The sequence below is a fragment of the Callorhinus ursinus genome, unplaced genomic scaffold (assembly GCF_003265705.2).
Source record: "Callorhinus ursinus isolate GAN/ISIS: 27379988/994484 unplaced genomic scaffold, GSC_fseal_2.0 scaffold36, whole genome shotgun sequence".
Lineage (NCBI taxonomy): Eukaryota > Metazoa > Chordata > Mammalia > Carnivora > Otariidae > Callorhinus > Callorhinus ursinus.
Window position 1 is genome coordinate 8,118,875 of NW_027397098.1, and position 23,672 is coordinate 8,142,546.

The following is a 23,672-nucleotide window of genomic DNA, read 5'->3' on the forward strand; positions in this document are numbered from 1 at the left end:
TACATGATTTCATTTTTTTCTCACTTTTTAGTATATCAAATAAACTTTTTAAGAACATTTTTTATTGGTTGCCCTAGATTTTGCAATATATCCAAGTCCATTTCCCAATGACACCGTACCTCTTCACAGGTAGTGCAAATGCTTTACAATAACAGTTTTCCTAATCTCTCCCCTCATCTGTTGTAGCATTGCTGTCATTCATTTCCCTTGTATATTTATATATATGCACACATATATATACACACAGGCATACATAATCTAATATGTTGCTGCTAGTATTATTTGATCAAACCATTATCTGTTAGATCAACTAGTACAAGAAAACAAAACTTTCACTTAATCTTCACTTATTCTTTCTTCAGTGCTCTTCCTTTCTTTATGTAGGTCCGAGTTTCTGCTCTGTATCATTTTCCTTCTCTCTGAAGAACTTCTTTTAATATTTCTTGCAAGGCAGGTCTACTGGCAACAAGTTTCCTGAATTTTTGTCCCTTTGAAAAACTCTATTTCTCCTCCTTTTTTGAAGGATAATTTTGCAAGGTATAGAATTCTAGGTTGGTGACTCTTTTCTCTCAACACTGAAACTATTTCACTTCCTTCTCTCTTTGTTTGCTTAGTTTCTGATGAGAAGTCAGATATAATTCTTACCTTTGCTCCTCTGTAGGTAAGATTCCCACCCCCCTTTGGCTTTTTTCAAGATTTTTCTTCATATTTCATTTTCTGAAGTTTGACTAGTATATGTCTAGGTGTGGCTGCTTTTAGCATGTATCCTGCTTGGTGTTCTCTGACCTTCCAGGACCTGTGATTTGGTGTCTGACTTCAGTTTCGGGGGAATTCCTCTTTCATTGTTAACTTCAAATATTATTTGTTCCTTTCTCTCCTTCTTCCTTCTTTTGTGTTTTCTTTATGTATATGTTGTGCCTCTTGTGGTTTTCCACAGTTCCTAGATATTCTGTTTGTTTATCTGTTTTAGTCTTTTTTTTTTTTTTCTCTTTGGTTTTCAGTTGTGGAAGTTTCTCTTGTCATATATCAAGCTCACGGATGCTCTCCTCAGCAGTGTCCAGTCTCCTAATGAGCTCATCAAGGCATTCTTCATTTTTGTTTCAGTGTTTTTGATCTCTAGCATTTCTAACTGATTCATTCTTGGATTTCCCTTTGTTTTTACATGATCCATTTTTTGCTGTTGTCTACTTTTTCCATTTAAATTCTTAGCATATGAATCATAGACTTTTAAAATGGTAATTGTTACCTACCTGACATATCTGACCCTGATTTTGATGTTTGTTCAGTCTCTTCAAACTGTGTTTTTGCCTTTTAATATGCCTTATAATTCTTTGCCAAAAGGTATATGTAATGTACTGGGTAAAAGGACTGAAGGAACCAGGCCTTTAATAATGTAGTGGTGAGATGCGGGGAGTAGAAGTGTTCTGTACTCCTCTGATTAGCCTTAGTCTTCTGGTGAGCCCAAACTCCTGGATAGTGAACTTGACAGTGTCTCTCAGTTGTTTTTTTCCCCTTTATGTGGGACATAGTGGAGAAGCCTGGAGTTGTGTACTTTCCTTCCCCCAGATAGGTTAGGTTCTGGTAAAATAGTTTCTCCCGAGGACAGGTGTTGCTAAGAGAATATGTTTTGGCATATTTCATATTGTTACTTCTCCCCTCTTCCCACTTGAAGCAAGAGAGAATTTTTCCCCAATCTTCTGTGAGAACCTGGTCAAGCACTTGGAGGTAAAATTCACAAAAGTGAGGGGATCCCCACTGACGGGGTTCAGCCTTTCCCTTGTTATTAGGATAGAGTGGTGAATTGCAAACTGCTTGCATGCTGAACCAGAAACCGAAGTTGTTATTCAGTATCTGTTCATGTATTTCCTTGTCTGACATCTGTACATTTTTTTTTTCTTGGTAAAATTTCTTTTCAAATCTTTTCTCCATTTTTTATTGAATTATTTGTTTTCTTGTTATTAAATTTTGATATTTTTATATATTATGAATACAAGCCCTTTACCTGATAAATGCTTTGCAAACATTTTCTCCCAGTCTGTAGCTTGTCTTTTTATTCTTTTTTTTTTTTAAGATTTTACCCATTTATTCATGAGAGACAGAGAGAGAGAGGCAGAGGGAGAAGCAGGCTCCCAAGGAGCAGGGAGCCCGATGTGGGACTCGATCCCAGGACCCTGGGATCATGACCTGAGCCGAAGGCAGACGCTTAACCATCTGAGCCACCCAGGCGCCCTGTCTTTTTATTCTTTAATGGGATCTTTTAAAGAGAAGTTTTAATTTCGATGAAGCTACAGTAATTAAGACAGTGTGCTGTTGGTGTAGAGACAGGCAAATAAATCTGTGGAACAGAATAGAAAGTCAAGGAATGGATCCACAGTTATTTGGAACACTGATTATTAACAAAGGTACAAAAACAATTCAAATAAAGAAATAACATTATTGTTACTTTTAATATTTTTTAATTTTAAAATTTTAGCATAAGTTAACTGCCATGGCTCAAGAAATTAATGACATAATTATATTCATAACAAAATTTTATAATATTTGAAACTATAGTTTTCATAGCTATAGGTTAAATTGTACAGTATTAGAGATGGAAGGAAACTGATAGATTATTTAGCCCAACTTCTTTGTTTTTCGATGTTGGAATTAAATTCCAGAAAGTTAAATGAACATGCCCAAAGTCCAATTGTCTACCCAGGAAAACACATACTATTTTAATTGTTACGTTTGATTGTTTTGAAAAAACACAGATAACTTTTAACTTTATTATTGTGGATTTCTCTATTCAGTGACTCCATGTTGGGAAGTTATTGAACAAGGTGGTTTTGGTTTTGATTCCACCCCAACCAGCGAATAATCATTTCATTCTGGGTACTGTTTCTTGCTCTTCACTCTCCCTCAATCTGTAAAATGAAAATAATGCATGGAATTAGACTTTGCTTTTCACAAATATTATGGAAGCCAATATAATTAATTCCATGTGCGTAGCAGTTACTTCCAGGAAGGTGACTTGGTTTTGTAGAAAGAAAACTGGATTAGCAGAAAAGCAGACTTTCATTCAATTCCTAAATCTTCCATAAACTGCCCAAGGTGATTGGTCATGTCTGTTTTCCTTCTATAAAGCAAAGAAATTTCTTCTCTTAATTTCTTGAAATCAGTTAAAAATATACTTTGGGTAGCATGTTGGGGAAATTTTTGAATCTCTTTTCTAAACCAAAAAAGACAAAAATGGTTTGTAGCAGAGATAGAATTAGAACCTCTATTTTCTGAGCTTTAAGTTCATTTTAGCTTCAAATATCTCCCCTATGCAGTCACTGACTTTATGTTTGTTTTCCTCATTTCATAATTTATGATTTTACAGTTATATAGTCAAGTCCTGTTGAAATAGAGACAACACATCATTATAAGTGAATAGTTGGAAAAGAAAAGATTCAGACTTTTTCTATATTACTATGAGTCTTTCAATTATATAGTTTCTTGTAAATGAATCATGCAGAGTCACTAAGAGATCTTGGTATCTTTCGTCACTTTGAAAAAAATTATCTTAAAAGAAGAGATTGGCACTTATTAAGAAGTGGTCCTTCACCTTCTCTGCCACATTTCATGGAGCGTTTCTTGTGTATATCACACATCAAGGAAGTAAACACTTCAGATTGAGGGTGTGAGCATCTGACTCTCATGGACTGGGATAGGATTTTGTCTGATATGTTCCCATGCTAAAAGGAAAAAATATGTCCACAGATTGCTAAGATAAATCAGAAATATAATTATAGCTGAGAAGTTGATTCTTAAATGGAGAAACTTTGACTAGATCTCCCCAAGAACTTTAAATAAAAAAAAAATGTGTTAGGAAAATAAACTATACTTTATGAGGGAGAAAAATATAAGAGGTAATCACATTTAACTTTTATTTATTGCTAAGCATTTGCTACACTTTGGTTTAATTCTTAGAACAACCTAGGAAGGTAGGTGATATTATTTCCACTTACAGATGAAGAACTTAAGGCTCAGAGAGTTTCAGTATACTTGTAAAGTATAGTATCTTATCTGCAGGTGAGAGTCAATAACTGGCAGAATCAAAATTAATACTGAGATCTAACTAAATACCAAGTACCTCTGTCCATAAATACATATGCCATAACTGTAGTCAGATATCAAAAGTGTTAACTCATGCAGAATTAGAAAGTTTAAGAGGTAAAATTTCTTTTTACATGTATTTTGCTTGAATTTGTGATATTTCTAAAACTTCTCTTAGATTTAAGATGTGTGACTCACTGGTATGGGGAGCCAGAAAGGAACACTAGTGAGTAAAGTTTTTATGAGGCTTTTGTCAAGTGCGCTGGGAAAAAGCATTCTCTCTGAATACCATCACTCTTACAACACCCTCAGACATTTTTGTCTCCTTGCAGGGCATTCTCTGGACAGATCTTATAGTAGCCTTTAGTTTAGTTACTGACACTCAAAAAAAAAAAAGATGATTTTTTAATCTACGCACTCCAGGCGAATTGATTTTATAATAAATTAATTTTGTACTAAAGTAATTGATTTTTATAATTAACTGTGCAATAATTAACTATCTAGAGATTTGTAAAAATTGAAACATTCATTTACTGGAAAAGTATTATGTTTAAATGTGCTACAATATAATATAATCAAATTTGATACATTTTTAAATGTCTGAATGTCAGTAAACTCAAAACCTCTAATAAATTTTTTTTCTGACCCTACACTTTATTTAGATCATTTTCTATATGTCCACTTTATGTCTGGTCTTTCATGCCTTGACAGTAAATCTTTGCAAATATTTCCTTATTTTGTGTGGTAGAGAAGCTATGCTGCATTGGAATACACCAAAACAAGAAAGAGGAGCTCTCTTTGTAAGTTTAGTAAAATGGGAAAATACATTGGAAACTAAGTAAGCTTTATTAAAGCAAGAACTTTACAGACTGTACCCCTGAAACAAATAATACATTATATGTTAACAAAAAAATTCAAGCACACAATATGAGTAATTTAGGAAGTTGCTAAAACTCTTGTAAGTTAATAAAGAAAAATATATTAAAAAAATAAATAAAACGAGGACTTTGGTGTCATCACACCTGGAAGAGTTCTTGGCACAAAGTGAGAGATCAGTAGCTGGTTCACATTAGGTTGTTCTTGAAGTCTATAAATTATCCTTTCTGGAGATCTCTCTTCTCATGGTTTAAAGGATTCTTCCATGTCTAGTCTTGCAGAAGTAGTATTTGTCTTTGGAACATTTTCTGGTTAAAAGTAAACAACTTTTACCCGTACTCCAATAAAAACATGTTATAAATAAATAACATTATTAAATTATTCTTTATTTTCCATTACCAGGGAGCATGCTAAGCAATCTCTGTTACTATAAAAGGAAAAGGCAGTATCTAAGTAAATGATAATTTAAACCATGTAGCACTTTTAAGACAAAAATAAAGATACCTAAATGTACATTTATATATATATATACATATTTATATACATCTATGTTTCACATATATACACATATATGTACCTGTATTTAGTAGTATAGATCAAGTATATAGATCAAGTAAAATAGATCAAGTATGGATATTTTTATATTTTTTTTCCTTTTTTACACTTCTTTATTTTTTCTTTTAGTGAACTATTTTTGAGGAATGAAACCCAAAAATTAAAAGTAAGGAAAAAAAAAAGCAAAACTACAACATGCTACATTTCAGGCAACAACTAATATTTGCTCGTCTCCTTGGCTCGTTATATCAACTAGTTGCAAGAGATGAATTGGAAAGAAATGTATACATTTTGTGACTTGAGTGTTTAACACCCGCTGACAAATGATTCTAAAATATTTGCATTTCTGTCTCTTTACTGCATCTTTTTTTTTTTAAGATTTTATTTATTTATTTGACAGAGAGAGAGACAGCAAGAGAGGGAACACAAGCAGGGGTAGTGGAGCAGGGAGCCCAATGCGGGGCTTGATCCCAGGATGCTGGGATCATGACCTGAGCCAAACGCAGACGCTTAAGGTCTGAGCCACCCAGGCGTCCCAATCTGCACCTTTTTTTTTCTTAAATCTCTCTCTTACTTTTTTTCATATGTGTAAATGACAGAAGTGAGTACATGAAAAGCATCACATCAACTGTAAACCGGCTCATTCACCTATCTGTGAGTAAATACAAAGGAAAAGCACTTATGTTTGTTATATGTGTATTGCATTCATACTTAAACCACACAAAATTGTAGTTTTTAGGGGCGCCTGGGTGGCTCAGTCGTTAAGCGTCTGCCTTCAGCTCAGGTCATGATCCCAGGATCGAGCCCCGCATCAGGCTCCCTGCTCGGTGGGAGGCCTGCTTCTCCCTCTCCCACTCCCCCTGCTTGTGTTCTCTCTCTCACTGTGTCTCTCTCTGTCAAATAAATAAAATCTTAAAAAAAAAATTGCAGTTTTTATAAATTAAAATGATCAAACACTGACAAGTTCATGTGATTCAACTAATATATCATAAATTTCTTTCCACTGGTATTCTATGGTATTAAAACAGTTCCTCTTTTTTATGGTTAATGGAAATGTATTCCATATATACAGAGCTGTTTGGAACTCCAGAGCTGACTAGTGTTCTATTTTCTGGTTTGGTTAACTTGATCAGTTAAGGTACTATACTACCGACCCAGTTAATTTCTCCAAAAAATATCTGCAAAGGTAGAGTATTAATTAAAAAGAGGAATGAGAAAAGAGGTCTGGATTTTTCCTTGTCCATCCAGGGCTTATTTCTCTTGTAACGGCCTCTCCATCTGTCACCTTCCTAGGACTTCCAAAGTAGACACGTTCACCTCTCCCCACTTAAATGCCACCCCAGTCCTCCCACCTGCTCGTTACTGCTTATTGGAGAAGTAAACTTCAGGGGAAAAAAAATGTTTTCACGTGGTCAGTGAGTTTGTACATTTTTTAAGAGACTTATTTTTAAACGAAGTTAAAAATTTTGGATAGTTATTTTTGTAAGGATAAATGAAATTCTTAAGACATTTTCACTGTAGCATTTGCTATCGGCCTTCCATCTTCCAAAGTATTTTCTACAAATTATGCACCCTGATTATGTTTATGCAAAGCTTTCTAAATATGATGCCAGTCCGCCCTCTGCTATTCATATACACAGAACCCTGTAATTTGTCTTTGCTGTACTTGTCACATTCATAATTAAGTACTACTTGTAAAATTATTTTGAATTACACACTGAGAGAAAATATGTATTCATTAATATGTATTTTATAAATAATTAATTTATTAATTATGAATCATTTATTGCTGTAGGTATAGAAACTGTCACAATGCCAGGCATATCAGGTGCTTATACTTTCTGATGAAACATCTGAATGATTGAAATGTTAGAGTATAACATAGTATAGCATAACTATAGTATAACTAAAACGGAAAAAGCCACATGATTCTCTCTGTAAACAGGGGCTGGACTCAATATGGCCATGTGGTTTAGGCAATTCATTTGGTGTTAGGAAAGCTGCTGTATAAACTTCACCTCTGCCATTTATCAGTCTGGTCCTACTGGGCATGATATTAAATATCTATTAGCCATAGATTTCTTTTTTTTTAATATTTCTTTGTGTTTCTGTTCTTTGTTTTTTTTTTTTTTTAAATAATCTCTATGCCCAACGTTAGGCTCAAACTTACAACCCCGATTTCGAGAATCACATACTCTGCTGTCTGAGCCAGTCAGGCGCCCTCGGGGTTCTTTTTTGTAAAATACTGTGCATAATAGTTCTTATATCATAGGATCATTAGAAGAATGAAATTAGATTCTTTTGTTTTTTAGATTCTTTTGTTTTGGCCTTGTTTCTTGAGCTGGTAAAAATCAGAAAAAAAGATACACAAATGGTTAATAATTATATGAGAAAAGTTTAAACCTAATTCATGATTAAAGAATACAAATTAAAGCAGCAAAATGCCATTTTTGCTTATCAGATTGGCAATGATTAAGATGGTTGATAATATCTAGTGCTGGTAAGGATGTGGTGAAATGTTTATGCTCATACGCCTTTGGTGGCAGCATAAATTAGTGCAGCATTTAAGAGAAATTTGCCTTTCTTTTAATATTTAAAGTTTTTAATCCAGTGACTCAGCAATCACACTTCTAGGTACTCATCCTATAAATCTATTCACACAAATGACAGATGATGCGTGTGTCAGTTTATTTATGGTAACATTTCATAAAACGGAGGGAAAAAAACTAGAAACAAGCAAAATTTTCCCTATTTTTCTAATTTTTAAGAAAAGCTCATAAATATTCATCCTAAATGGGACCCATTTTCCCTTATATGTGTTGAAGGGGTAGAATTAGGGAATGAGAGAAATATTTTTTTCTAAACATCATATATATATACATATTCTTTGTCAAATGTGCTCTAGCTCTTTCTTATTACAGGTAATTTATTGTAGGTAATTTTAGTATTGTAGTTAATAATTGTTATTATTTGCTTTTAAACTTTTTCAGATCATAAAATCCACTTTTTTTAATAGAAGTTTAAAATAGGAAAACTGTAATAAAAAGGTTTCATTTCAATTTAAAGTAGAGGATCTTGTATTAGATGACGTTCCCTAGTTTGAACATAAATTTCATAGTTAAAGCATCTACTCCAATAATCCTAGAAGGAGATGCGCAAGTCAGTACAACCTCCTCGCTCACCCGGGTAAAAGTTTAAGGAAAACACAGATGAATCATACATTTCTGTATAATCTGTGCTTTTGTCAAAAGGAGGCCATGACTCATTTATGACTTTCCATAGTTTTAAAAGCAGTGTTTTTAACCATAGAAAATCTACTTCATGGTCCTATAATGATGACACTTGAGTCAATAATAGACTTTCGTTCATGCATGAATGTTTTTGTAGAACTAAAACTAAGTACAATTGCCCCTTGCTATAATTCCACAAAATAGAATCCCATACGAAGGAAAAGAATATAAAAATCAAGTAGTGGCTGTAGATACTCTATACTGAGTGTTATATACTGTGTTGGGTGCCACAGACATCATCTCAGTTAATCCTCACAACTTTCTATAAGATCAACTTCACCTCAAAGCTCAAGTAGTTACAAAGAAGGCAAAGGACTAGAATTTTTTTTTAAGATTTATTTATTTAATTGAGAGAGAGTGCGTGAGCATGCACAAGTGGGGGTGGGGGTCAGGGGAAGAGCAGAGGGAGAGAAAATTAAGCAGACTCCATGCTGAACACAGAGCCTGACATGGGGTTTGATCTGACAACCCTGAGATCATAACCTGAGCCAAAATCAAGACTCAGATGCTCAACTGACTGAGCCACACAGGTGCCCCCAAAAGACTAGAATTTAAACCCAAATCCATATGATTTCCATATTTTGCTAAAATGACCAAATTACCATGTGATCCTTACTTAATTCATTTCAGGCTCTAGTCATTTTTTAACAAGTCCCACAGTTTTCGGCACCAGATGTTTGGCACAGTATTATGTGAAGTAAGTGCCTTGTCACTCAGTAATAAACAGTAGGCTCCGGCATTGAGAAAGGAAGAGTATTCATCAATGATTCTGAAGTGTTGTTTTAACCAGTGATTTTATTGTTTTCCCATGTAAGATTGAAGGAAACAGAAATACAGTCAGTCCTCTGGATTTTCAACACCTGTAATAGTAATCAACACCTGAATAAGTGGCTGTTAACTGTTCAGTGGTGTCCTTTTAAAATCATTCTTCTCTAGAAGAATTGCTTCAGATGAATTAATTTTTATTTGACCATGAAGATAAGTCAGCTTGCTTCAACAACTCAAAATATGTCAGGACCTTAATTCCTTAAGAAATATTTTTTATGGGGCGCCTGGGTGGCTTAGTCGGTTAAGCGTCTGCCTTCGGCTCAGGTCATGATCCCGGGGTCCTGGGATCAAGCCCCACATCGGGCTCCCTGCTCAGCCAGGAGCCTGCTTCTCCCTCTGACCCTCCCCCTGCTTGTGTTCCCTCTCTAGCTGTCTCTCTCTCTCTGTGTCAGATAAATAAATAAAATCTTAAAAAAATATATTTTTTATTTGCTTCATCATTCCTTTGAGGATTTTTTTCAAGCTGGCTACCTTATTTTAGTTCCCATTTCATTTCACTCTTTGTTAAAAGAATAGTATTTAAAACAAAAGGATGCTGCAGAAATTTAAAGATAATGAAGCTGTTTCTACTAGCTATGTCTTTATGTCTCTTTGAAAGCAATGGGAGGCTCATAAACAGTGGAAAAAACTGAGGTTAACACCCCATCTCTGAACCATAAGTTACATTTCTTGTATTATAGCACTTATTCAAGCGTTATGCTATTATTTTCTTTAAAGTATTTAACCTGGAAGCTCTGACAAGGGAAAAGTCTATCCCGAACATAAATCATGCTATATTGGAACTACACAGAGAAAAACTTTGTGTGTGTAAGAAGATGCTGCTCTGTCATCTTAGCTTTACTAATGTTCTTTATGTCCCTGTCATGTTGTCTCTCATAAGTGACTGTGTTTGAGAGAGGAAATTGGGTGTGGGTTATTTATGAAGTTCCTACCTTTAATGAACTGGTGAAGTAAATACCCCGTATTTTTTATTACTCCAGATACTGTAGATTCTAGAGCTCCTACTTGGAAAGAAAAGAAAAGTAAATAATGTTAGCATAAAAAATTTGAAATTAATCGCAACCCTATGATTTGAGCAGATTGAGTTCTTAAAATGCATGCACTAGCTATACTGAAAGGCTTAATTAATCCTGGCTTGCTTTCTGGAGCTCGTATTCTGAGAACTTCATTCTGAGAGTGAATATTTTGCCTTTGATGACACTTAGGGCCCCAAATTATCATACTGAGATTTCTAACACTGATTTAGCTGTAATAATGGGAAAACAAATAAATTATTAGATCATCCAGACACTTCTCTTTACACTTTGTTACAGCTTTACTAGTTATTTTTCATAGATGGGAATTTTCACAAATAACAAAAGCAGTGTAGTAAAGGCAGGTTGCCATATATCACAACCTTGAACTCTGTGAGAGCCATTTTCTTGAGAGAAGTTAGTAAAGTTAACAGTTAGGTTCTCTAACAACACTTCAGTAAGGATCTAGTAAAAATCACATGGCGCTACCCCAAAACAGCCATTATCAAGGAGAAATTTCATAGCTTAGCAAAACACAAAGTGCTCATATCAAATAGGATTCTTAAGAAAGCCAACCTGAATTGTGATGAAGCTAAATAAAATATGAAGCTTCTTGAAATTAAGATTTATATTTTTTTCTTAAATGAAGCAAATGATTTTAATTTAATGAAAGAAGAAAATGAAAAATACATGTCTGTTCTATTTACCAATTCTTCTACCTCTTAAATTCAGGAATTTCTCAAGGATCTGTCTGTCCATGGCTTTCCTCTTTGCCTTTGCCCCCCTTGGGAGGCTCTATCCGCTTTCCTTTTCAACTAGCATCCCTGAGTCTTTGCTCTTTGGATCCACATTTCTCATTTTTTTTTTTTTTTTGGTATGGATAAAATTGCACTCATAATCTGCACTACAAATTATGCCACTAATTTTACATTTTAGAACCAATCTTAATGGTAATTACTCATTAACCAGCTACTATTATAAGCACTTTCCATTGTCTCACTTAATTCTGACCACAAACAGTAAAGGTTTATAATGGTTCTTGATGTACAGAAATGGAAACTGAAACTTAAGGAAGATTAAGTTCAAGCCACTCCAAAGTGACACAGCTAATGGGAGACAGAGCTGGGACTTCAAGTGGTTCTGCCTCCAAAACCTGTGTGCTCTTCCACTAGGCTGTTGAAAATCACCTTCTTCATCCAGATTTGAAACCTGAGACATATCTTTGATATTATTTTCTCCTTTAATACATGCAATTATTTAACTTGCTCGTCTATAGATAAAAAATACAAATTTTGAGCCCCATAAGAATACTACTATGGTATATCATATATACCATATGTAATATATATATATGATGTTTTTCATTTATAAAAATGCTCATAGCATCTTGTACAGTCCTGCGAATTAGGCTGAAAATCAAATGTGTTGAATAAATTAAAGACATTTTAATTCTATCTCAAAATTTACTTCCTACATCTACCTTTTTCATACATTCCCTGTAACTTCTACAGTGCAGACCTCTCAACACCTTGACTTTGGTTTTTTCAAGAGTCTTCATTGTTCTTTTAGTTTCAGCCACTCCCTAGTGTCAGTCACAACACATTTCTCCTTGAGCAAATTTTCAAAGTATGAGGCTCTGAATATCTGCTCAAAACCCCACTGTCTGCAGAATAAATATCTCTCACCTAGCATTTATGGCCTCAAAGAATAATATCATTTGATTTTCCCAATGTTTCAGGTAAGCTAGGACACAAAATTATGACCTCTACACTCAGGATTCATTTTTGTCTGATGCTTTCCTCCATACCAGTGAATCAGAGCCTTACTTCCTCAGCATGATAAAATTTTACTGAATCATCTGGGCTTAGCTGTTCTACAGGAATGGATGGTTTAGCCAATAGGAATGAATGAATGTACATGATGCATTGTGCACCTCTCCTGAATATTTATCACTTTATCCTTAGTGATTTTAGTATGCCTTACTTTATACATATAATATATATATATATTATATATATAATTCTTAGCACAGAACATGGTCATATTTGTATGTTCCACAGAATGATGATCATATTAGTTACAATAAATGTTGACTGAATGAATAAATAAATGAGTGAGTAGATGGATGGATGGATAGATGAAAGAATGAATGGATAGAATTGAATGAATAAGTTTTCAGTGGAATAGAGCATTCAGATGGGCCAAAATGTTTATCAAATTCTTGACTCCCCGAAGAAAAGAAAAACTTATAAAAAGAAATGCACTGGCATTTATTATTCACTCAACAGACAGTTGATGGGTTCTACCACATGAGAGAGACTCTGCTGAGTATTTTGTTATCATGTTCATGCTCATTTATAAATATATCTTGCCTAGCAGAACATTTTTGCATATCTTAGACACAAAGGAGTAATAAACTGTGGTGTGGGTAAGCTGCCACTTAACAGCTCTATCAAAGCAATATATTTAACTCCTAATGTTAAAAATGCAAACAAACCTTTAACTTCCAAGATCAATTACACCTATAGAAGCCTTGCTGGGAACAGCATTCTATCTTGTCAAGGACTCCTTATCATCAAGGAAGAATAAACACTCTAATTATTTTTTTTTACTTTTTTGTTTATTTTCTAATTGGGTCATTCATTACTTTCTAGAATTCAAATCCACATCAGATTTATAGTTGGAGGCTATTGAAATATTGATTTGGTTATAGAAATGTCAAGCTTGGCAGGTAAGCTGTCTTTCTGCCAGAAAATGTTTTTGCTTTGTTAAACTTGTGGAAAAAGGCTGATAGAATGTAATGAGCAGCAATTTGCATCTGTATCAGGCATGGAGAGAAGTTTTTAAAATTTAAAGAGTCTCCTTAGCATTCCTCCGATGCCAAATTCCTGGAATTAAGGTAACAAATTTGAACCGTGGTTTACAAGTCTTAATGATTAAAAAGTGTGATGTTCATTTTCTGTTTCTTTAGGCCCATGCTACCCTTAAAGGGGCTCTAAATCGTACAAGGGTGTCATTATCCCGGTAGAGAGTGTCACTGGAGTTAGACACAGATTACATGTGGTTCTGCAATTTCTGGCCATCTTTCTCATATATCTCAGTTTAATAGTCTTTAATTTAAGAACGACAGAGCTTCCCTGCTTATCTCTCATTGTTGTAGTGAGAAGAATGGCTATATTTTTTGAAAGTATCGTCCATCCTCTGTACTTTTAAAATACACATTTTTTCCTTGGGAAATCATTACGTAAATCCCATACATACGTGTATCTCTACAGGAAAAAAAAATTACTCTATTTCCAGTGAGCTGATCAGGAAAAAATAGGGGGTGTTTCTTAAAAAAGTGGAAAATTGAGAAAAGACAGTGATACGAACGGAGAGACTGTGAGTACCTGCATGGTGCCTAACTGCGAAGAGTGTTTTGGTATGTCAGAAATTATTTTCTACTCTATCACTTTAAGTAAATCTTATTATATGCAGACCTCTTTCTACTCTCTAAAGATAAACACTGTGTACACTTACAATAGACAGCCAATTCTCTCCCCCAACTGGGTGAATGAGAATAAGCTGCCGGAAACCAAAAAAAAGGGGGTTCTCTCTAACTGCCCCCACTCACCCATAATATTTGTATAAGGGAAGAGAGATTTGTTGCACTTACCCATTTATGCATTAAGAGCAGAGAGACGATCCTGGAAAAAGAGCAGCCTCCCCAGGTCCTCCCTAGAGCTATTCCTCTTTGCTTCTCCATCACACTGTCAGAGGTGGCATGACCTAAACCACATTGAGTTGGTGAGACTAAGTTCTCTGCTATTGACAGAACTGAGAAGGTGATCAATTCCAAAGTAGCATGCTGCAAATTTTGTCCCCAACTTCAGTGGAGAGAATCATAACACATCAGTTTTAGTGACCATAGCTGCTGTTATTTTCCTCTATTTCATGACTAGGGTTTGCAAATAAGTGTTTCAAATCAAGACGGTATATCAACATCATTTTTTTTTTTTAATTCTGGGAGGTGAGTTCCTTAGCAAGTTCTTCTGAACAAGCCCTACACACTCTCTGCCTTATATACTTCGATCTGATGATTCAAAAAAGAAACCTTTAATCTCACTTCACCGATCGGCTAAGATATTTTAATGTTTTAGCTGTGAGTAAAAATATATGCGTTCTGAAAGAGAACACCACCAGTCTTCAGTGGCCAAGACTCTAGAATTAGTGCTGGAAAAATTGGCCCCGTGCTTCTGTTTCTGCCCACGGTTTTCAAATTAAGAATGATGTTTTATACTTCATGAAGGAACCTTCATTGCTCGTCAAGAGGACTCAGGATACCAACTCTCCAGCCCCTGACAGTACAGTGTAAGTACCATACACAGTCCTTTTAAACTCTAGGAAATATTTTCCCTCCTGGATTATCACTTTGGAAATTCTCATTTTCAATCTGCTACTCAATCCAAAATAGCATTTTTATAAAACTCAAATTGTAATTGAATTTCTTTTTTCCCTTACTTTGTGGAATTCTTCCAAAAATTTAAAATATGTTCTTCAAGAGAAATCCTAAGTCCACAAACCCCACAATGTGAAAGTGCATTCAGTTCACTCTGAAGATATGGAAGTAGTAGTAGGATTTAGTGGTAAGGTCTCGATACATACATTTGGTGTTACTATTACAGAAATATCTAATTCATGTAAGGAAAACAAGTGTATGGTCCCAAGCCCCTGACTGGGTTGTCTGAGAAACCGGGCATACCAATGAGGCATTCTCTCTTTTCTACTCATAACATTTGCCAAGATTACATGAACTGTAATTCTAAACGTGTAATTCTAAATGTATAACATATTAATTCTAAATTCCGTTACTTACTCAAAGAAGTGGCGGAAGAGATAGGCATAGTTAGAATCTGCTACTGCTGACAGAGAAAGTTAAACTGATGTCTTCTTAAATTTATTGCGTTTGGTTTTGTTTAGATTGTCAGAAACAGAAAAGAAACGATGTGAGAATTCTAATGTTCGGAGGTCATATGGATGAAGCTCCTTATACATTACAAAATGCAATACAGATTCAAAATGCTAACTGATACCCCTAACTGGACTGGACTCGTTGTCCCTCCAATAGGGTTTTAGGTTTGGTGCACCTGCTCTTCAGGTGGACTGGTGCACCTCTCTGCCCTCGTGTCTGTGAGGCTGATATGCAGGGCTGTCCTTCCTAAACAGACTCCTGGGCTCCATCCCTAAAAGTCAGGTCTCAACGCAGCTGCATATCCTGTCCTGGTCAAGTGCAGGCTGATGAGCTCTTTTATTTCTTTGGAGTTTTGGCCATTCTCTGTCTTAAAAGGTCTAAATCTGCAATTTAACAAATTGGCATGACCACTCTCTGTGACGCTAAGCAGTTGGTCCCCTAAAACTGGGAATAACTACCGTGAAATCATGACTTACTACTTTCAGGTCTTAAAATCTTTTGAAGTGGAAGTATTTGATGAGACAAGCGCACCTATTAAAAGACTTAAAAAGGTAGCATGGGTGAGAATCAGACTCCTCTAGATGCACTCATTTGGAAATATTTGAACGTAATTTACACATAAGGGGCCTGGGTGTTGAGAACCAACCAGCATATTTTCAGCCAACTGTGTATCCTTGGCCATACACCCCTCTTCGGTCCCTTTCTTTGACTCCAGATTGGGAGTTTGGAGCAGGTGGTCCTTGTCAGCCTGCGCATCGAGGATTTTCACCACTCTGGATGGGGAGGTGTACGCCCTGTGCCAATCAGACTTATGAGTGGAAAAATCACTGAATTATATTAGACTGTTTGTGCCCCCCCAAACCCAGAAGGCCAGTACCCTCTCCATTTTGTCCCCAGCCTCTAACATTGCACTGTGTAGAAAGGATTGATGGAAAAATGAATTGATTTATACAATTAATTAATGATCCACTAATAATCATTTCAAACCATAACAATCTTCACTGCTATAAAATAGAGATTCTTCTCCTACTGGACTAAAAGAAAAAAAAAATCATTATCACATCTTTACTCTATCTCAATCTGAATTTGTGTGCCAGAGGTGAATTTCCACTGACTCAGGTAGAAATTTAGAGAAGAGGAAAAAAAAAGAAGAAAGGAAAAAAATATATGTTGGAAAAATATTTTAAAATTTTAGTTGTGGTTCATATTTTCTGCAGCTGATATTCTTAACTTACAAAAATTATTTTTAAAACATGAAACCATTTTAAGTCTCTCAGAAACACTTGCTTAAATGATGAAAACTTTGAATATGTTAAGCTCCCCCCAAATAAATGGCTTTACTTTGTTTCTATTAGTCAGTTACACTGACATAGACCATGAAACAGTATCTAACTTATTACAGGCTTGGGTAAGAGGTAAGCTCAGAGGCTGTCCCCTAGAATCCCTTAAACTCATTTAAATCACACATCACATGTTTGCAGGCAAGTCTCATCATGAGCTCTCTGCCATCCCTCCATTTCCCTCTCTGCTGTTGAGCAAAGTAGTTTCAGAAAGTCTCCTGGTTTACTGCATTCACACCGTTCTCACTATTAGGTTATTAAAGTGTGTCAAGTTTAACTAGATTCCTCCATGACTATTTATGACTCTATTTAATACATTTTTTATGTGAACAGCCTCCCTAGAAATAATCATTTTGTCCAGTAGATGTTCAAGCCTTTAAAATAGTCTGCACCATGCTAAGAGTAACAAATTCAGTTTCTGGAAGCATCAGCTTAAACCATAATAGTCAGGTAAGTCACTATAGTCAAGAAACCACTTAAAGTTTTAAAAACTGCTTATTATTCTAAGAAAATATCAGCTCTGTTTGATTTCCATCACAGCACCAAGGAAAGGAAAAATGGGGCCTTCAAAAGAAGTGAAACTAATTTTTAAATGATTAAGGGGACGTTAAGCAGTGTTTGACGATCAGGGGCAATCATTACTTAGAGTAAATTGACTAATACTTCTGATAAAATTAATGAATGAACATTTTAGGATTTTTAAACATTTCTATAAAAACCCTTGTCTACTCTCCTTAGGATAATTAAAAAAAAAAAACTGGACTGTGAATTACACAGAAAAAAAAATTCTTTTGTGTTTATAAGATAGCCAATTTTATGTATATTTTGATTTGATCCTTCCCAGATCTTTGCACTCCCTGCAACATGATTTTTCTTAATTAAAACCACAGTGGAGTGATTCATTTAGGGAAGATAAAAGCAGAGTCCAAGGGTCAGCACAATGACATAGTGGAAAGTGTCAAATGTTGTCCCCTGATATTTTCAGAGTTTAGAGGCGACCATTTCCTGGTTTAGTTCTGCCCACAGATCTCCCATAGAAATTCAGAAGAACTGATGAACCCTTTCAGTGTATTAAAAAGAGGCTGTGTCCCCAGAGAATGGTTCCATTGAATTGTTTGACTTGTACATCTTCCTCTTCAAAATGCTTAAGTTCTTGGCCAAGGTTAAATCACCTCATTTTTGTTATGGGAACAAATTTCCAAAATAGATTCATCTTCTACTGATAGCAGAAAAGGATGGAAAAACTTTTCTGTTGGAAAGGAAACAGATCAAATAAATAAATGTCAAGACAGACTTTAGGGCTGTGAGTAGTAATAGTTTGACTTGCATTGAAGCATTGGGGCCAAATCTATAACCTCAAGTAGGAAGAACATTCTTCCTTAAGAAAATCAGCAATTCAAGGGGTAGAGATTACTTACTACTTAGGTAAAAGTAAAAAGCAGAGAATTTAACTCCTTTAAGGGATTTGTTAAGCTTCATTTAAATTGTGTCTGACTAAACAAAAAATCTTCAACATTTAGCTTCAAAAAAAATTCCGTGTTTGAACTATTCTGACTGAACTGGGTGTGGGAGTGATTCACCTTCTCCAAGGTCACAAAACTCGCCTTACTCCTTGCATGGCCTTGTTGTTGCATCTATTAAATGAGAACACCCAAGGAGGGCACTGGGGTAGCCCTTCAGTTTTAAAGGAGTATTGCTTAACCTTTCAACATAATGATTTAAAACTACAACATTCTCCTTTTTTTTTTTAATGTTATCATTTAAGTACTTCCGTGAAAGACCAAACGTGTTCTGTAAGAAACTGACTTCCCAAATGGTAGCTAAACAACTTCTGATTAAAAAAAAAAAAAAAAAAAAAAGGTTATGCAGGACAGATATATGCATATGCAGAGCTGCATTTTAACTGAGAGGCTAATGGCCATTTCAGATGTTTGTACCACTAGCTAGTAAATTCAAATGTTTGTGGTAAAAGACAGTGTGTTAGAGGTCTCAAGATGACTTTCATTATCCTTTCATGTTCTTGGTCACTTACTAGTTTCTGAAATCCCTGTGTATGTTTTGAGTCTACTCAGAGTTAAGGTCAGGGTAGACATTGGGAGGTGAGTAAATTCAGCTACTTTGAGTTACACAAAGAAGGAGTAATAAGGTTTTTTAGGGCTTCTTTCCTCATTTATTTTATGCTTAGATATAATAAGAATGACTGACATTTTAAAATAAATACTTGTTTACCTACAGGAAGAAATAAAAAAGTTAAACCTGAGGGAAAAAATTGGCTTAAAACAACAATGTTAGAAAAATATGGAGCATATGAGGGCAAATATCTAACATCTTTATATCCAAGATTTATACTCCATGTAAAATATGAAAACAAAAGTTATCAGCTAAAGGAGAAACTGCTGTAACACAATTATGAATGCTAAATTAGTTATATTTACATATTGATATAATAACATAAAACAGTTATATTTAAATAATATTTTACATATAGATAATTAATATAAATTATAAATTATAATATAAATTATTTTATATTTGTAGAAATCAGATTCACATGGTGCTCTTTTAAGATATGAAAGCTGTAGGGCGCCTGGGTGGCTCAGTTGGTTAAGCGACTGCCTTCGGCTCAGGTCATGATCCTAGAGTCCCGGGATCGAGTCCCACATGGGGCTCCCTGCTCAGCAGGGAGTCTGCTTCTCCCTCTGACCCTCTTCCCTCTCGTGCTCTCTATCTCTCATTCTCTCTCTCTCTCAAATAAATAAATAAAATCTTTAAAAAAAAGATATGAAAGCTGTAAGATAAGGTAAGGTTTAGTAATTTCAAATCTAATATATATTACAGTATCATTTTTTTGGTAGGATGTATCAAGTTTATAAAGTCTGTTACATCTATTCTTGGCAGTGTATGTGGGTTTTTTTATGTAGAATGAAGTGATATTTCTCTATTTTCTTGACTCCAAATAAGTCATCTAGCCAATGACTACCCTCTGGGGCTAAAAACCACCACACCAGGGCAAAACCTCCATGAATCCTGCATTAACATGAAAAGATTAATAAAAAACATAACTCAAAAGATCAACGTGCTTTGCAGTAGTAACCCTGGAAGTCTGAATGAAGCATAAGAACAATGGGAATTGGGAACGTAAATCTTGAAAAGGTATGGCATTGAAAAAGACACCAATAACCTACTTCTCGTAAGTTTGGTATTAATCTCCAGTAAATTCTTAAAAGCACTTGTATTTTAAAAAACAAGAGCATTTTCCTGTGCAGACACCGCTGTAAAAAAATTCCAGAAAAATAATGTTCTAGAAAATATATAACATATGTAGGCTGATGTTCTTGCCACAAAGGTTGGAATCTTTCCTGTATAATTACAAATTTGATAATACTGAAATTCCACTTGGAATGATTATTAAGGCCAACCAAGGGAAATTGCGTTAAGAGTGAAATGCTAAGGCTGATTCTCATGTTAGTTTGATGGCCAGGCTTAAATGGGTGACTGCTAAAACATTTAGAATACTGACTTGGAAAAGTTTTAAATTCTGACCCTTCTGAATTTTATCTACATAATGCCCAATTCTTGCATTTTTGGAAACATGGGACAGTGTCACTGAGATTTTAAGCTATCTAAACTAATTTCAAATGCAACCATCAAACAATTTCAGAGTCAGAATCAGGACTCATAATAAGACGTTCTTGTTGATTTTTCTTTTCTTCTTTCTTTTTTTTCCCATCATTCGAAGGATCTGAATTACGCAGGGTTTTGTAAAAGGATGTCCTATTGCCAAGGCAGTAAAATCTTCACCACACATGAGATGTATTTCTTCATTAAATACTTGAAATATTCTTTATGGATCACGAGATTCCCCAAGTATCTGAATGTAGCATAAAATTCTTGTTATTAGAAAGTTGCGGATGCTCCATGTAGTTCAGATGTTCTAGTCCCTCAGGCTATCAGCCCAGAAGTCTCCAGTTCCAGTGATTTGTTAATGATCAACGTAGCATTCATTTGATCCTGCAGTATCAGACTGCTTTACTACCAGGAGATTATAGAGACCACCTGCAATTGCTATATTTAGAAGTGAACAAACTAGCTGCTCAAAATATCTAGTGCCTTGCAAGGTCACATATCTGAAGATGGTTAAAACATAAAAATACATGGTAAACCTTTGGAAGAAAAATAGAGAGAACCTAGTGATTTCTTTTAGTCATACATTTTCTTCCTTCCTTCCTACCTTCCTTTTCAGAGGATTATTAGAGTATTTCTCATACTGCTTCCAAACCTTTGAAGAATAAAACTTATTTATGTTGCTCACAGGTAGATGATCATGTGGACTGGCTGACACTTTTAAATACAATTTTTACTTTACATTATTTGATTCAAAAACAGAGATGCTGTCTTAAAATGACTGACTTCTCTTTTAATTGGTGAGGAGGTTACAAATGGCATTCAAGGGCCAGAATCTACCTCTCTCCTAAAAAAATAATGTGCTAATAAAAAGTACATCAAAAGGAAATTATAGTTATTAAAAGGAGGTTAAGTAATAGAGACTACTATTGCCCTTTGAAGGCAAATTTCTTTCTAAATACTGATAGTTATGAAAACTTCAAGTACATTAAAATCCAATGGCATTTGAAGAAACATGGCCAATCAAACACACTGTTTGATCACCTAATTTTAGAAACAGTGAAGGAAATGATAGAATAGAACATAAATATGTAGGATTTTGGCTGAAAGTTGACTATAGGGTCTGTCAAATACTGAAATCTATTTTAGAAAAGTCCAGCACCAGTTTCTCTGTTTTTCCCTTGTGTCATACTAAATTATACCTAGGGCAAATATTCGTTTGAGATTTTTACCTACAAACTAGGTGAGCAATAACACAATACATTATTTTACAAAAACAAAAATCAGTACTCTAGATCCTTTTTGTAATAATTCAGTTATTTAAATTTAAGCTTGTTTTAACCTAGTCAGATTACCTGAGGCTATTTTCTTTTTCTTTTTTTTTTATGATTTTATTTATTTGAGAGAGAGAGAGAGAGAGCACAAGAGGGGGGAGCGGGAGAGGGAGAAGCCGACTCCTCACTGAGCAGGGAGCCCGATGCGGGACTCGATCCCGGGACTCCAGGATCATGACCTGAGCCGAAGGCAGTTGCTTAACCAACTGAGCCACCCAGGCTCCCTACCTGAGGATATTTTCAAAGCTATTTTAAAATTATAGTCTGGTAACTCGTAAACATACTGTAAACTAGTGAGGAAACTTCACTTAGGGTCCAAGATTTCTCATTCACTGAACACTTCAGAGCATCTGATCATTCCTCTCCTGTTGTTATTTTATAGTATACTTTGAATTGTGGTTGTACTTTGACTTGCCATATATATCCCTCTTCCCACAACGTATCATGTGACTTGTGAATTAAAATTGCCTTATTATCAAGGTCTTAAGTGAGTTGCATTTACTATGTTCTTCAGAAGCAATTTTTGTTTTGATTGAATAAACATAACTGATGCATTCTTTCAAATGATATTAAATTTAACAACAATACAAACATTGCAAAGACTCAGGGAATAACAGAGCTCACGTGGATGCTCCTGATTTTTACTGACAATAATTCAAGTAATAGAATGTCAAACCTTCTTGAAAATTTTATTTTAGGAAAATATGATTCCATCATGTTGCTGTTATTTTTTTAACCTAAAAACTATCAGAGCGATTATTGGAAGTGCTAACTACTTAGATGTCTAAAATAAATATAAAGTTCCCTGTAGCTCTGGGATTTGGGTCTAGCCTCATAGGCTTTCTAAGTATGAATGTAGTCACCAGAGGAATTCTAATTATAATGATCAATAGGCATTTATTAATATTTTACATGTTGCCTGATAGATCCTATGCAAAAATGCAGACCAAGATGGGGTTAATGCGTAGAAGTAAAGAGAGCAGTAAACAAACTAGATGTGCTTCAATTTCAAAACAGCATTGATTTCAAAGAGGAAAACAAGAGTTATTGAATAGCCACCCTCTGTGTATCATTTAAAGCAAAATAAAACCGAGAACCAAGGCAGATGTGCTTGATCGTACGGCTGCAAAGCAGGAAGTGGAAACAGGGTTGAGATTGTTATAAAGCAAAGCTGTGTGCGTCTTTCACCTCTCACTTTGAGGCCTGAGTGGTGAAATGCCACAACTTTTAAAAAACTTCCCTTTCAGGGCAATCGACTGAAAAAAACCCAAACAAAACAAAACAAAAAAAACAACCTGGCAGCTAGGTAGAGGTTCCTGTGTACATCATTGTATGAAGAAAGAACCAGATGAATAAAATTCCTGATCTTGTCAAAAACAATACTCTTTAACCTGGAGTGAACTGACTAGCAATGCCAACACGGGGGCGTGTGTGCACGCGCGCGCTCACACACACACACACACACACACACACACCCACACCTCAAAGAAGTCATTTAAAATGAAAGAAAGGCGATTTTTTTTTCAAATTCTGATTAGTGAGGATCCACCTTCTTCAAGTTTCTTTCAAAAATTGAGATACAACATGAGAGAATAACAGCCTTCAAAATACAGTTTATAACCGAAGACTTGAAGAGGCAGGTTGTATTGCTCCTTGCTGGATTAAAAAAAAAAAAAAAAAATACTGTTGCTGCTATTTGAGGAAGTGGTCTCTGAAAGAGGGAAGGATTCTATACAAAGAAAGATGTCCTGGATTACAATGCTTTTTCTTCTTGAATTACTCTC

The 23,672-nt window shown here is 35.1% G+C and overlaps 1 long non-coding RNA gene across 1 annotated transcript; it reads right to left on the minus strand.

Annotated features, from left to right (window-relative positions):
• Nucleotides 1-2,585: 2,585 nt before the first annotated feature.
• LOC141370487 (uncharacterized) lies at nucleotides 2,586-14,419 on the minus strand. The gene is made up of 4 exons (XR_012374544.1): nucleotides 14,295-14,419; nucleotides 10,559-10,630; nucleotides 5,100-5,261; nucleotides 2,586-2,903 (listed from the first exon to the last, which is right to left on the minus strand). It is a non-coding gene; the product is annotated as an uncharacterized lncRNA (long non-coding RNA).
• Between the last annotated feature and the right edge of the window lie 9,253 nt (nucleotides 14,420-23,672).